The sequence below is a fragment of the Coturnix japonica genome, chromosome 5 (genome assembly GCF_001577835.2).
Source record: "Coturnix japonica isolate 7356 chromosome 5, Coturnix japonica 2.1, whole genome shotgun sequence".
Classification (NCBI taxonomy): domain Eukaryota; kingdom Metazoa; phylum Chordata; class Aves; order Galliformes; family Phasianidae; genus Coturnix; species Coturnix japonica.
In genome coordinates, this window is record NC_029520.1 from 45,797,082 (window position 1) to 45,808,498 (window position 11,417).

An 11,417-nucleotide genomic window follows, 5' to 3' on the forward strand; every position below is an offset into this window, starting at 1 on the left:
CCAGCCTTAGACTTGGATTCTTTTCCTTTTCTGACGTTCAAACAGGATTAAAGAGGAACAAAATCACATTTCTGTCCTACAAATAGACATGGAATGGAAATACCGATGTGTCTTCATGCAGTTCGAAACAAGGCTGATGCTTCTTTTCCTACAAAGCCCAATTCAAAACCCCTTGAAATAAACCATTGACTTTGCATTGCCCATATTGATTTGATCCCTGCTGAGGAAGGGCAAGCATTGCATAACAGGAGAAGGATTTAATTTCTGTCTTTGCAATATTAAAAAGGCCTCTGTGTCTTCGTTGCCAGTCCTGGCCATGGCCAGCACCACAGCTGGTTCAGCTCATCCCCTGTGCTCCATGCCCTCCAAGCCAGCAGTCGATGGCACCTTGCAACCTACAAGGCAAACAGCAATGACTCAGGTGAGGCTTGTGAAACACTCAAGAGGCCTGCTGTTGTTCACTGTGCTTTAATTAAAGCATCACAGATCTATATCTCATTGTGGTTGTTTCCTGCTTGCTTGTTAGCACAAAACTTTTCCTCTGAAGATGGGAATATAAATCGTGCTTGAGAAACTGAAAGGGATCATGTAGCAAAAGCGGTACGACCTTCCTCTTTTGCCTAATTTCCTGCTCTGTTCTCCTTAGGTACTTTGGGCTACGTGATGGTGAGGAGATGGCTCTTGCTTGGAAGTGTTCCAGAGATGAGGGTTCTGGTTCACACACTCCCTCGAGAGTACATCTGTGCTGCATTAGTCCTGAAGAGAGGGATGATTGAGGAAGTCGTGGTGACCCAGAAAGGCGGGGGGCTCAGAGATGCAGCAAGTCTAGACCTGCTTGTAAATACTAGTACACATCCCAGCCACCTGCAAGTACACTGGGAGCACATGCTTGTGCAATACAGGTTCCTTATGAACAGACTGCGGACAACTGTGCCCTCCTGGGCTGCAGGTCAGTGGTAGCCAGTGCCTCAAACTCGCCCCTGATGCAGCTGGGAGCAGGGCAGTCTCAGGAAAGGAGGGCTGGGGCTCTTGGAGACCATTTGCAGGTCTCCATCTCAGCTTCTGCTTGCCCAAGTATGAGAGGCACAAAGAGAGAAAAGTGGGAGAGCCAGTGTTGCATAATGATTGTGTTGCATCAAAGGTACATGCAGCTGTGAGTAGCTGAGGGGGGTTACTTTACTGCCAGAAAGTTCTGTCTGCGTCACCATAAGGGAAAGCATTTACACGCTGCTGGCCTCCTGAGTGCTCCTGAGAAACCGTTGTTAGGATGCCAAAAGAATGGAGCCAGACTGTGTTATTTCCTTTTTCCCTACGTGACAGAGTCTGAACTGGAATGAATCTGCAGCGGTATCAGCGCAGAGAACAAACAGACCTTGAATCAAATGATCAAATAAAAATAATTGTCCTCTCTTTTACCTGCATATCTCTCCCATGAGCTCCCTGTCCTTTTGTTGACTACTCAGGACACGCTGTTTTTCTTTGAGGGAGGGCAACAGCCTTCGACTCCTATGTTAGCTGGCTGCCGTGCTGATAGAAATGACTGCAGAAGGCAGCTGGGAGCACGGGCCTGTGGGAGTGATCACCGTACCTACAGCTTCTCACCTGGTCCCAAGGGCAGGTTACATACATCTGCACCTGCCGTAAAGGGAGGACCTCAGCCTGAAGTTATTTCAGATGGGGCTGAGTAGGTTGATGCTGTTTTGTATTCCTTTATTGTTCTTGAGAGGGGGATTTGCGTGAATGGTTCCACTGAAGCTGTGAATGACTCTCAGGGGATTCAGATAGCTGCAGGAGTTGTCAGAGCCCAGCACCAAGGGCTTGCAGAGATGCTGGCTGAGCAGACACAGCTACCCAAGCAGAGAAAGAGCTTTTTGCATCTTTGTCTAGCTAGCACTGACACTGTTTCAGCATAAAATGTGACTAGTCTTGTTCAGCCAGGAGAAACTGCTGTATGAGCAGCCTCCCTTTGTGTAGGACAGAGATGTCTGCAAGGAAATGCCTCTCTTTGGTGTCTTTGGGAACTGAGAACCTCTCAATCCTTGAGTCAAAAGAAGCTCAGCAGTCACTACCTCTAATGCAGGTGTGTGCATTCAGGCTAGCAGCTCACTGGGCACGTGGGATGGAAGCTTGTGTTGCCAGAATACAACTGGGCAAGTGCGTGGCACAAGAGATTTGATTACTTGGGTTGAGAAATCGGATTTAGAAACCAGTTCTGATCTCTGCATGTTCTCTGTGGTTTTGTGTCCTCTGTGGAAGCATTTAAGAAAGTCAGCAAAACTGGAGTACAGTGTATACCCAGAAGCACACTGAGCCTCTTGGGACATGGACTTCAGGTTTTTAATGGCCAATGCTCACAGGAGGGTCATTCATTTATAACATTTTCTCAGTGGTCTTAGCGGCACTTTAAAAAGTTCCCTTTTTCAGTGGGAGACCAGAGATGCACGTGGTTGCAGCTGATGATCAGCCTGCAGGCACGTCAGAGCAGGGATAGCAACAGCGAGCTCTGTAAGGTTTCTTTCTTGGAGACTGTAAATGGGACTGTACCCCTGCTGAGCTGTTCTCATTGCATCCACAGCAGGGAGAAGGCAGTGGCATTTTGTGCCCCAGCACCAATTGGCCTTATTCACTTCAGCCTTTGGGAATCACACAGACCCGCAGTCATCATACTATGAACCCTCAGTGGCTGATGCAGGAGAAAGTCAGAGGCAAGATGGAAAGTGAAGCCCTGAAGCTCCATGTCCTCCCCACTGCTACACTAACTGTGGCTCCTACCTAAATAGCACTGCTCTGCTAATGCTCAGCAAGAAGCTCGTCTGAAGCAAAGCTGTTCCTGGGAACACGTCACGGCCCACAAGTCCTCACAGCACCTGGATGCAAGAACAGTTAGATAACAGCGTTCACCAGGTCACAACCCACTGCCGAATCAGATCATGCAGCCACTTCAATCTTAACGATGTTCTGAAACTTTAATTCTTTTTACTGTGTAGCCATTCTCATTTACTAGCTGAATTAAATTTATATGGATTAGAAATTCAAGTCAGTCACTTTGAAGCAGGAAAGTGGCATTTTAAAATCTATATTCTGTCCCAAGCCTATAAATACGTCTGCCTCGCAGAAATCAGCTGTTTATGGCTGATCTTATAGCAGGGGATGACTCAGAGAGGCTTATGTGCTGCATTGTTTTCATCAGAGCTGAACAGAAAACACCTCTAAGTCCCCTGTGCATTAAGGGGAATCAGTGCCTGGGTAGGTCCTGTGTTATTCCCCAGCCAGACCAAGTGGCACAGCTTTCTGGTGACCTGTGCCCAGTGCTGTGCTGCCAGCAGCAGGCAGCCACATTTTGTTATACTTCCATACAACAGGCAGCACTCCATTTCCTCAAGTGAAAATTAACAAAGCAGAAATAGTGCATAGACTACTGATTACTCCAGACATGGTTTCCTCCTTCCATGCCCCGCTTTGTTACAGAGCACATACCAGCACTGGATTGAATTATAAACCCCAAAATAATATTAGCAAATCTGTAGAGCCAGCCCCTCATAAATGAGGGGATCTAATGGAATTAAGGTGCTTTTTGGAGCCATTAGGTGGGAGATGAGTAAGGCTGAATGATGCCCTGGGGGATGAGAGCAGAAGTGCTGAGGGGGAGCAGAAGTTGCATCAGGCATCGCCACATCCATCCTGGTGCAGCTCAAAGTAAATGATACAGAGATAGGAGGGAGCAGCTGGCCGAGGAAGTCTGGTGGTGGCACAGAGCTATTTGGGGTAGGATAGGTTGTAAGGAACTATAGAAAGGCCTTACAGGTAATGCCTTGTTACCACTGAGTGGGCAGGGAAGCACAGGTGAAATTCACTAGGGGTAAATAGAAAGCACTGCTTAGTTGAGGGCAGTACCTCTATCTAGCAATACAAAGGTTGGTGCCAGCACTGTATGGGGAGGATGAAGATGAGGACTCAGCAGCACTATAGTCTAGGACAGGGTGAGCCCCTTCCTCCTTGTGGAGCTGCTCTGAACCTCCTGCTCAGCCAGGGAAGGCTGCTGAGTGTATGTCTGATTCAATTCCAGTTGTGTTTTTGACCTCGGTGATTAGATTCATATTGCAAAACACCATTTTGCCCGCTTGTGAGAGGGGAGGTGTTTGTTATGACTTTGTTTCCTAAACATGGGAAAGCCTTTGAAAAGCAAAGGGCTTGCTCAGCTGTGTCCGTAAACATTCAAATTACTCCTGATTTGTTTTCTTCACCCGTGTTTACCCTCCTAGTTTGCTTGTTGCTGTTTAGCCAACGCAGCGATGGGAGCAGCCTCCTCCCTACAGCGTGGGATCAAACCTCTTGGCCCCCACTCCTGAATTTGTGATGAACCAAAGGGCCAGGCTCGTAAGTTCTGTGTTAAAACTCCTTTCTTCACCCCAAAAAGAGCCTATTCCTGGCAGAGTTCAGCTGACGATGCAGAGCTGGGATAAATGCGGTTGCCACGTGCCTGTGGCTCTTGGCCCATTTATCAGCATGGGGCTCAGCTGTGAGCAGGTGTCTGCAGCCCCATTCCTCCGCCAAGCAGCTGGAGCAGCCCAAAGTCCAGCTCTTACACTTACTTTGGAAGGACATAAAAATATGCAATAAACACACACTACAATTTGCATGAATCTTTTTCCTCCACAGCCAAGGCTAAAATCAGTCTTTATGTGCTTGGGATTTATTTAAAATAATTGCTATTTATGCTTTTTTTTTTGGCTTTTTACCAATCTAATCAGCATAATTTGTTTGTACTGGAACTAATCTACAAGATTCCAGAAGTGCTCTGCAGATCATGCAGATTAAACATGAACTAATTGGTAGATTTCTGGATCCCTTAAGACCACAGCTTTGGAGAAAGCCATCAATGGCCACCAGCATTCCCGCATGGAGAGGGAGATAAAGCCCAGACACTCTTAATGGCTACAGATGGAGCTAAGTGGGAAAAGTCTTTGCAAAAGAAAAACATAAAACAGCAACAACAAGTAGAGATGCTGAACAGCAGTGATTCATTTCTGTGTTTTCCTGACATGTTTTGAGAATTAAGACCTTTGTTTTTGTGATTTTAATACACTCTTCTGTGGAAACTCAACGTGACTCTCTAAGGACCAGTGGATATAAACCATCACGGGGTAAGAAGGAAAATATAGAAGCTGTGGAGATGAATCTTGAGTTCAGCCACGACCAATCCAAATGCATCTGAAAGCTGTGACGGCAGCAAAAAGGAAAGGCTGTGACTATTGCACTGGGAACAAACCCAACAATTGCTTTGCCAATACATGAAGGCTTCTTCGTTCTGAAAGTTTTCTCAGAGTTTCCTCAGGAGACCACAATAACTCTACACCAAATGTTCCAGGAGATGATGAAGAACAATAACAGCTGCTCCGAAGACCATTGCAAACAATGGAAAGTCCCCATTTGATTCGCTCAGTCTTGAACCAAGTCCAAAATTCACCGAGTTTCGGAGAAGTAAACTCAGCCTCTTGACTGCATCAGGGCAGGGAGTAAACTCGTGTGACCCCATCACTTAAGCCTCATCCTACAGCTACCAGTGAAAGCCAAGTGCCAACAAATGCTGTGGTTCAGCGCCGGTCCTGGGGGATGCTGCTCCCATCCCTTTGCTTGAAGGAGTAGTGTGAGTGTCCGTAGGAATTTCTCTCCAGAGTCACATCCATCATGCACAGTGTGACGTTGTTTGCTGAATCTCAGTGGGATTGCAGCCATTTGGTGCCAGCCAACATAGGCAGGTTGCCCACCAACTCCCACTGGCACTGGGTTTATGTGGAACCTCCAGCTTGGGCTGGCACTGAGCCTGGCTGCTCCTTGCTCTTACCATCCTCTCTAGGAGCCTCAGAGCTTGCCAGGAGGTGAGAGCATGAGCCATCGTGTTGGCCAGAGCTCTGGCAGAAGAACACATCCCTCCTTCACCTCTCTGGGACCTGAAGCAAAACCAGGCAGCACGGCTGCATGTCCACGGGCTGAGCAGAGATTCCAGCTCCTGGTCTTTCAACTTAAACCTCCTCCAGAATTCATCTCCATGTACCCAAAGAGCCACTTAGCAATATGGCAAAGAGCTCTATACCCACGCTCACGTTATTTGGAACAGGAAGGCACGTGGGGCTTTTGTGGCCGTGGTAACTCAGGGACAAATTTCCCAATGACTTCATGTCTTTGCATGTCCTCAAAGCACAGGGCAGGTCAGTTTGTGCCCCAAGAAGCACATTGGCAATATGAGGGCAATGCAGTCAGCAGCCTCTATTTTATCTCCTTCATCACCTCCCCAGCCCTTCCTATGTCACATGCTGCCACTTCAGACATGATTTCAGGGTGGCTTTTGCAGTGAAGGCTTTATTTGGGGAAAACAAAGCAGCCAGAGGTTTGCACAAAATAAACATGTTCCGCTCTGAGTATAGCCTTGTGCTCACCACTGTTGTTCACGGTAAGCCTTCTAACATGATGTTTTATAATACTGCTTTCTGCTCTGCAGAGGCCTTATGGATCTGATGATAGATAACATACATAAGGCATAGAGAAAGGTAGTTTGTGAAATGAGCCTTTCAGTGCTTTATTCAGTAAATTAATGTCTTTCAGAATGCCTCTGTACATTGAAACAAGGATCTGCCATACATTACTTCTTTCAGGTCTATGATTTATGTTCAAACTTTTAGAAAGCCAGGGAATGATCCACTGTAATTTAACCCTATCTCCATGCAAAATATGCTCTCCGTACTCTTTGTTGTCTTAGCAACATGAAAGCAAAGCACTTGGAGGTCTCTGAAGCAGAGCTGCAGCACCAAAACTCAGCTGTAATGCACTGAGTGGCAAGCCCCATCCACTGCATCAGGGCAGATAAAGAGCTTAAAGCCCCAGATTGTGGTACTGTTGGTTGTGTGATGGGCACATCCACCTGGTATCTCCGCTGCCCACACGTGGTCACACAGTTGGCCCATCCATCCAGGTGTCTCAATGTCTGATGCTTCCATGTAAAAATGTGTTGGGTCATTTTTCTCGAGATCCTCCTAAGACACAGCCTGTTCTCAATCTACGTGTCAAGAACCTCAGACACTTTGCTTTGCAGCACATGGGGATGATTGAAAATGTCCTTTCCTTAGAGCTAGTACTGTTAAAAAAACCTTAATGAGCTTCTCTTATTCATAGCAATGCTTTGTTTTTAAAAGCTTGGCACTTCATCTTTAAGTAACAGTTTTGAACATGTTTTTTGCACTCTTCAGAGCTGCAGCTTCCTTTCTTTCCACCTCCCTCCCTCCCTGGAGCACAGGGATACAGCCTTTCACCTACCCCACCCCAAGGCAAGTCCAACAAGCAACCAAACAGCAGCTATGAGGAAGTACCCACACAGAAGCAGGGGAAGGGCACACAGAAGCAGGTGAAAGCCAGCTTGCACTAGCAATGGAAACCATTTGGGAGCCCTGGAAATCATACCCGAGGGGACTCAGCTTTACACTAAGCCATTGCTGGGCTTTCAGCTTCTGCTTTTAAGGTTCAGTCCATCATCATGTAACGCAGACAACTCGCCGTGCCTGCATGACAGCCCGCTGCCTGCAAAAAGTTGGAGAATTGGCTTTCTCAGTACATTTTTTTTCCAAGCAAGAACTGTAATATTCTTTGTAGGTTCTAATGTCACTCTTGTGTTCTTGGGCACCCCGCTCAGTGCTTTTGAAGAGCAGCAGTAGTATCGTTAACAGTGATAAGATCTTTATACGCCCGTTGTCCTTGAGGACTTTGATATTATAGTAGCATTGCATTTGATGAAAACTTTATCTGCAGACAGTCCTTCCCCTTTGGCCTACCAGAAAACTCTGGTAATCTTTGACCTTCAAAGGCTTTTGAATTCACGTGCAGCAAAGAAATTGCAAAGTGAGCACCTGACATGCAGTGTTTGCTAGACCTGCCATTGCCAGCTCATAACCTTCAGCTCTGCTTGTTCCCTCTCCCAAGCTCTCTGAAATGCCTTGCAGCCCTTCCAGCAGTGGCAGTACCATTGACAGAGAGTCTAAAGGTCAGTGTGGGATGACATAGGAACCGTGCTATCTCTCCAGTTCTCTGCCAATATTTCAGGAACCAATTTCCTCATATATCAGGATGTATATAGAAAATCTCTCTGCCTTATGCAAATACTTCCTATCAGCAGATAAATCCACCTGCACCACCAGGCGTATGCGATTACGGTGCCTGGGCTTGAGGTGACACAGTGGCAGCACATGGTACCATGCAGTACAGCAGGTGGACTCCTGTCTGAAAGTTATTTGTACTAAGTACAAGGAATGACCTGCTGAGCAAAAAATGACCCATTGAGCTCACTGCTGCACAGAGCATCTCTGAGCAGACCCTCCAGCACCAGGTCAGGATGAGGATGGGGGAAATGTGGCTTTAATACTACCTCAGGTACTTGAGATGGGCAGTATAACGTGAGTATAGACAGGAGCAGGAGGAGCTGAAAGATCCCTTCTTGCAATGAGTTAATTTTCTCCCCTGCTGTACTTGTCGTCACTCATGTATATTGCCATTTGTTTCCTGCCCTCCTCCCGCTCAGGGAGCTGCTTAATCACTACCTGCCAAGTCCTGCCTTGCCATATTTCAGGCTGCTAATTTCAAAGGGTGTTATTTGCTCCCCGGGCAGCAAGTAGTAAACCAGAGGAGCAATCAATACATGTTGTGAACTGGAGTTCAGGCTGCAAGCAGAAGTGTTTTCTTAAACAACAAGGGGAAGATAAACCCTTGTTTCCTTCCCGCAGCACTGCTGATGGCACATGTGTGCTGATGCAAGTGCTTCTAGGCTTGAGCCCTGTATTTAGGCAGCTCCAAGAGCTTTGTACCGATGTCTCACAATTAAAAGGCATCAGCCGTGTGGAATGGGGTTGTGTGACATCTGCACTACCCCAAGGGCATCTCAATAATCACTACATTAACTTCATCCCAGCTTCTATATTTTAGCCCAGTAAAACTGAAAACAATATCTTATGCACATGCCTTTTAATTCTTCTTGAGCATTCCAGGCCATAAGAGGAGTTTTTCTTTTCTATGGATTCTGTCTGAGATGCTGTTTATGTCCATGAGTGTTTCCATTTGCACTCCTTACCATGACACTTCCTTGCTGCTAGATATTAGATATAATAGCTATTAGATATAATTATATTAGATATATTAGCTATTAGATATAATGCCATTCTGTAGGAAGGGTGGTTTTTAGTTTGAGCCTATCTATAAGTTCAAAACTTAGATCCTGACTTGACCTATATGGAAAAATAAGATTGTAGAATGAGGCTTTGCTTATGGCCACACCTTCTAGAAATGATTCAAATTAGAAGTCAGCTATCATTAAACAAGCAGGGTGCTTCCCTGTGGGTGTGCCAGGTGCTTCAAGATGGGAGCTGAAAGGGTTCCAGAATCTGGGATCTGGAAAATACAGCTCATTTTCACTCCAGGTCATGATTGTATTTCATTGCAATAACCTGAAGTGGCCTGATGGGTTTTCCTTGTTTTAGGACTCTGTTTTGTGTTGAACTCTGGAGTGCAGCTGCCACTTAGTTGTTATTTTACCTTGAATTCACTACTTGTGCTCTGATCACTGCTGCTGGCCCAAACCTACCATGAGCCACTCTCCTACAGGCTGCAGGGTTAGTTATGTAGAAGCCCCTTCCAAAGCTCTCCAAGGCAGCAGAGAGATTCTCAGGGGCGCCAAAGCAGATCCCAAGCAGACGTGATAAAACAGCTGCAAGTAATGGAAGGAGAAAAGAGGAAAAAAGTAAAGGAAACAGAAGGTTACACAGATTGCTCCAAATATCCTCTCATTCCTACCAGATATCAGTCAGCCTCATCTCCAACCATAACACATCCTCTCCCACAGTAGCGCTGCTCTCTGGCCTCCTTTTCCCACTGCAATCCAATATGCATCGCTGTGACACCAAAGGTTGGGAGCAGGACTTGGGCTGCCACACTCACAGATAAGGTGGAGAGAAAATCTTTGGGCAATTGTGGCTAATCTACAGAAATCTCACAGCCATCAGTAGTGAAATGCTGGCTGGCTGTGTTGTTCTGCCCCATGCACACCCAAAATAGGGTGCACAGGTGGAGACAGCATGCATTTTTCATCAATTTTTCTGTCTGCCTCCACCTCTTGCAGTAAACCTCCATCATGGAGCTCCTAGATCCAGCTGAAGTTTGAGAGATGCTGCCATGGCCCTGGATGGAAGGAAATACATCTGAGGTGAGAGTAAGTGTGACACTGGGATCCGAGACAGAGACCACTGTCATAGACAATAATAAAGACAAGGAGTGTAGAAGAGCACATGCAGTCCATACTAATTGCTCCCATTGCTATGAAACCAGTGAAGTGAAGCATGATGTGAATGGACAAAAACAAGGACAAAGCTGAGGAAGGCAGACCTTCTTCCATGATTGATAGGGAGGAAGCCCATACTGGCACAACAAACCATGAATTACAGTAAAAGCAACTGAGCCTGAATCTGAGATGCCCATGCTTTGCCCTTGGGTGACTTTGGATGATCTCCCTTCTGCAAAGCAGGGATGGGGCCTTCTTTTCCTGCTTAGCTGCTGAATAGCCCAGAATTAAGTGTAGAGGCAATGATGAGACTACTAGAGGTACTATTTAGGACCAGGGCATCACCAAGGGAAGATCAAGAGTATGTCTTTAATGTCCCCCTTCAAAACAGCCATCAGTACTTTTCAAGAATACTCCTCTTTATTTTCCTTTTTCTTATCTCCAATTCATTACAGGAAAAGTTCTGGCTGAGAACTGAAGTGCCCATGCAGTTGTAATCAAGCCACACAATGAGGGTCTCTCCTCTCTCATCCTGCCAGCCAGGGACATTCATTCTCATGCTGTATTCATGCTCTCTGCTCAGGAGCAGAAGTGTCAGCTCAACCCTGACTCAGGCCCTCCATGCCAGAGATGGAAGGGCTGTTTCACAACCTGATTCAGAGTCTCCTGATGGTCTGGAGAAGAGCTTGTTCCAGTCCTGATTCATTCTGCTGTGATCTGATTCCAGTTCTCCTGGCCCAGTGGGGAAGTGGGGCTGTGATTCAGACATCTGAATTCAGAGCAGGCTGACTTGGGACTCCTAGCATATGCTGTCCCATAGATCTGCTGCCTAGGTGCTCTCCACAGGCCCTTCTGAGCTGCACTTTGGACCAGATCAATGCAGAGGAGCTCTATGTTCAGAGATCTTCAGGCTGAAGTTGCTTGCTGGGCGAATAGATGCTAATCTACCTGTGTGGGTCTACCTGTTGCCACAACCCCTCATGACATGGTGCCACAGCAGATGTCGCTGGATTGATGCCCTTTGTGTCCTGCTCTGAAGAAGCCAATGAGCTTTACACTTACAGGACCTGACAGTGGCTCTTGAACTCTTAATCCTTCTTAG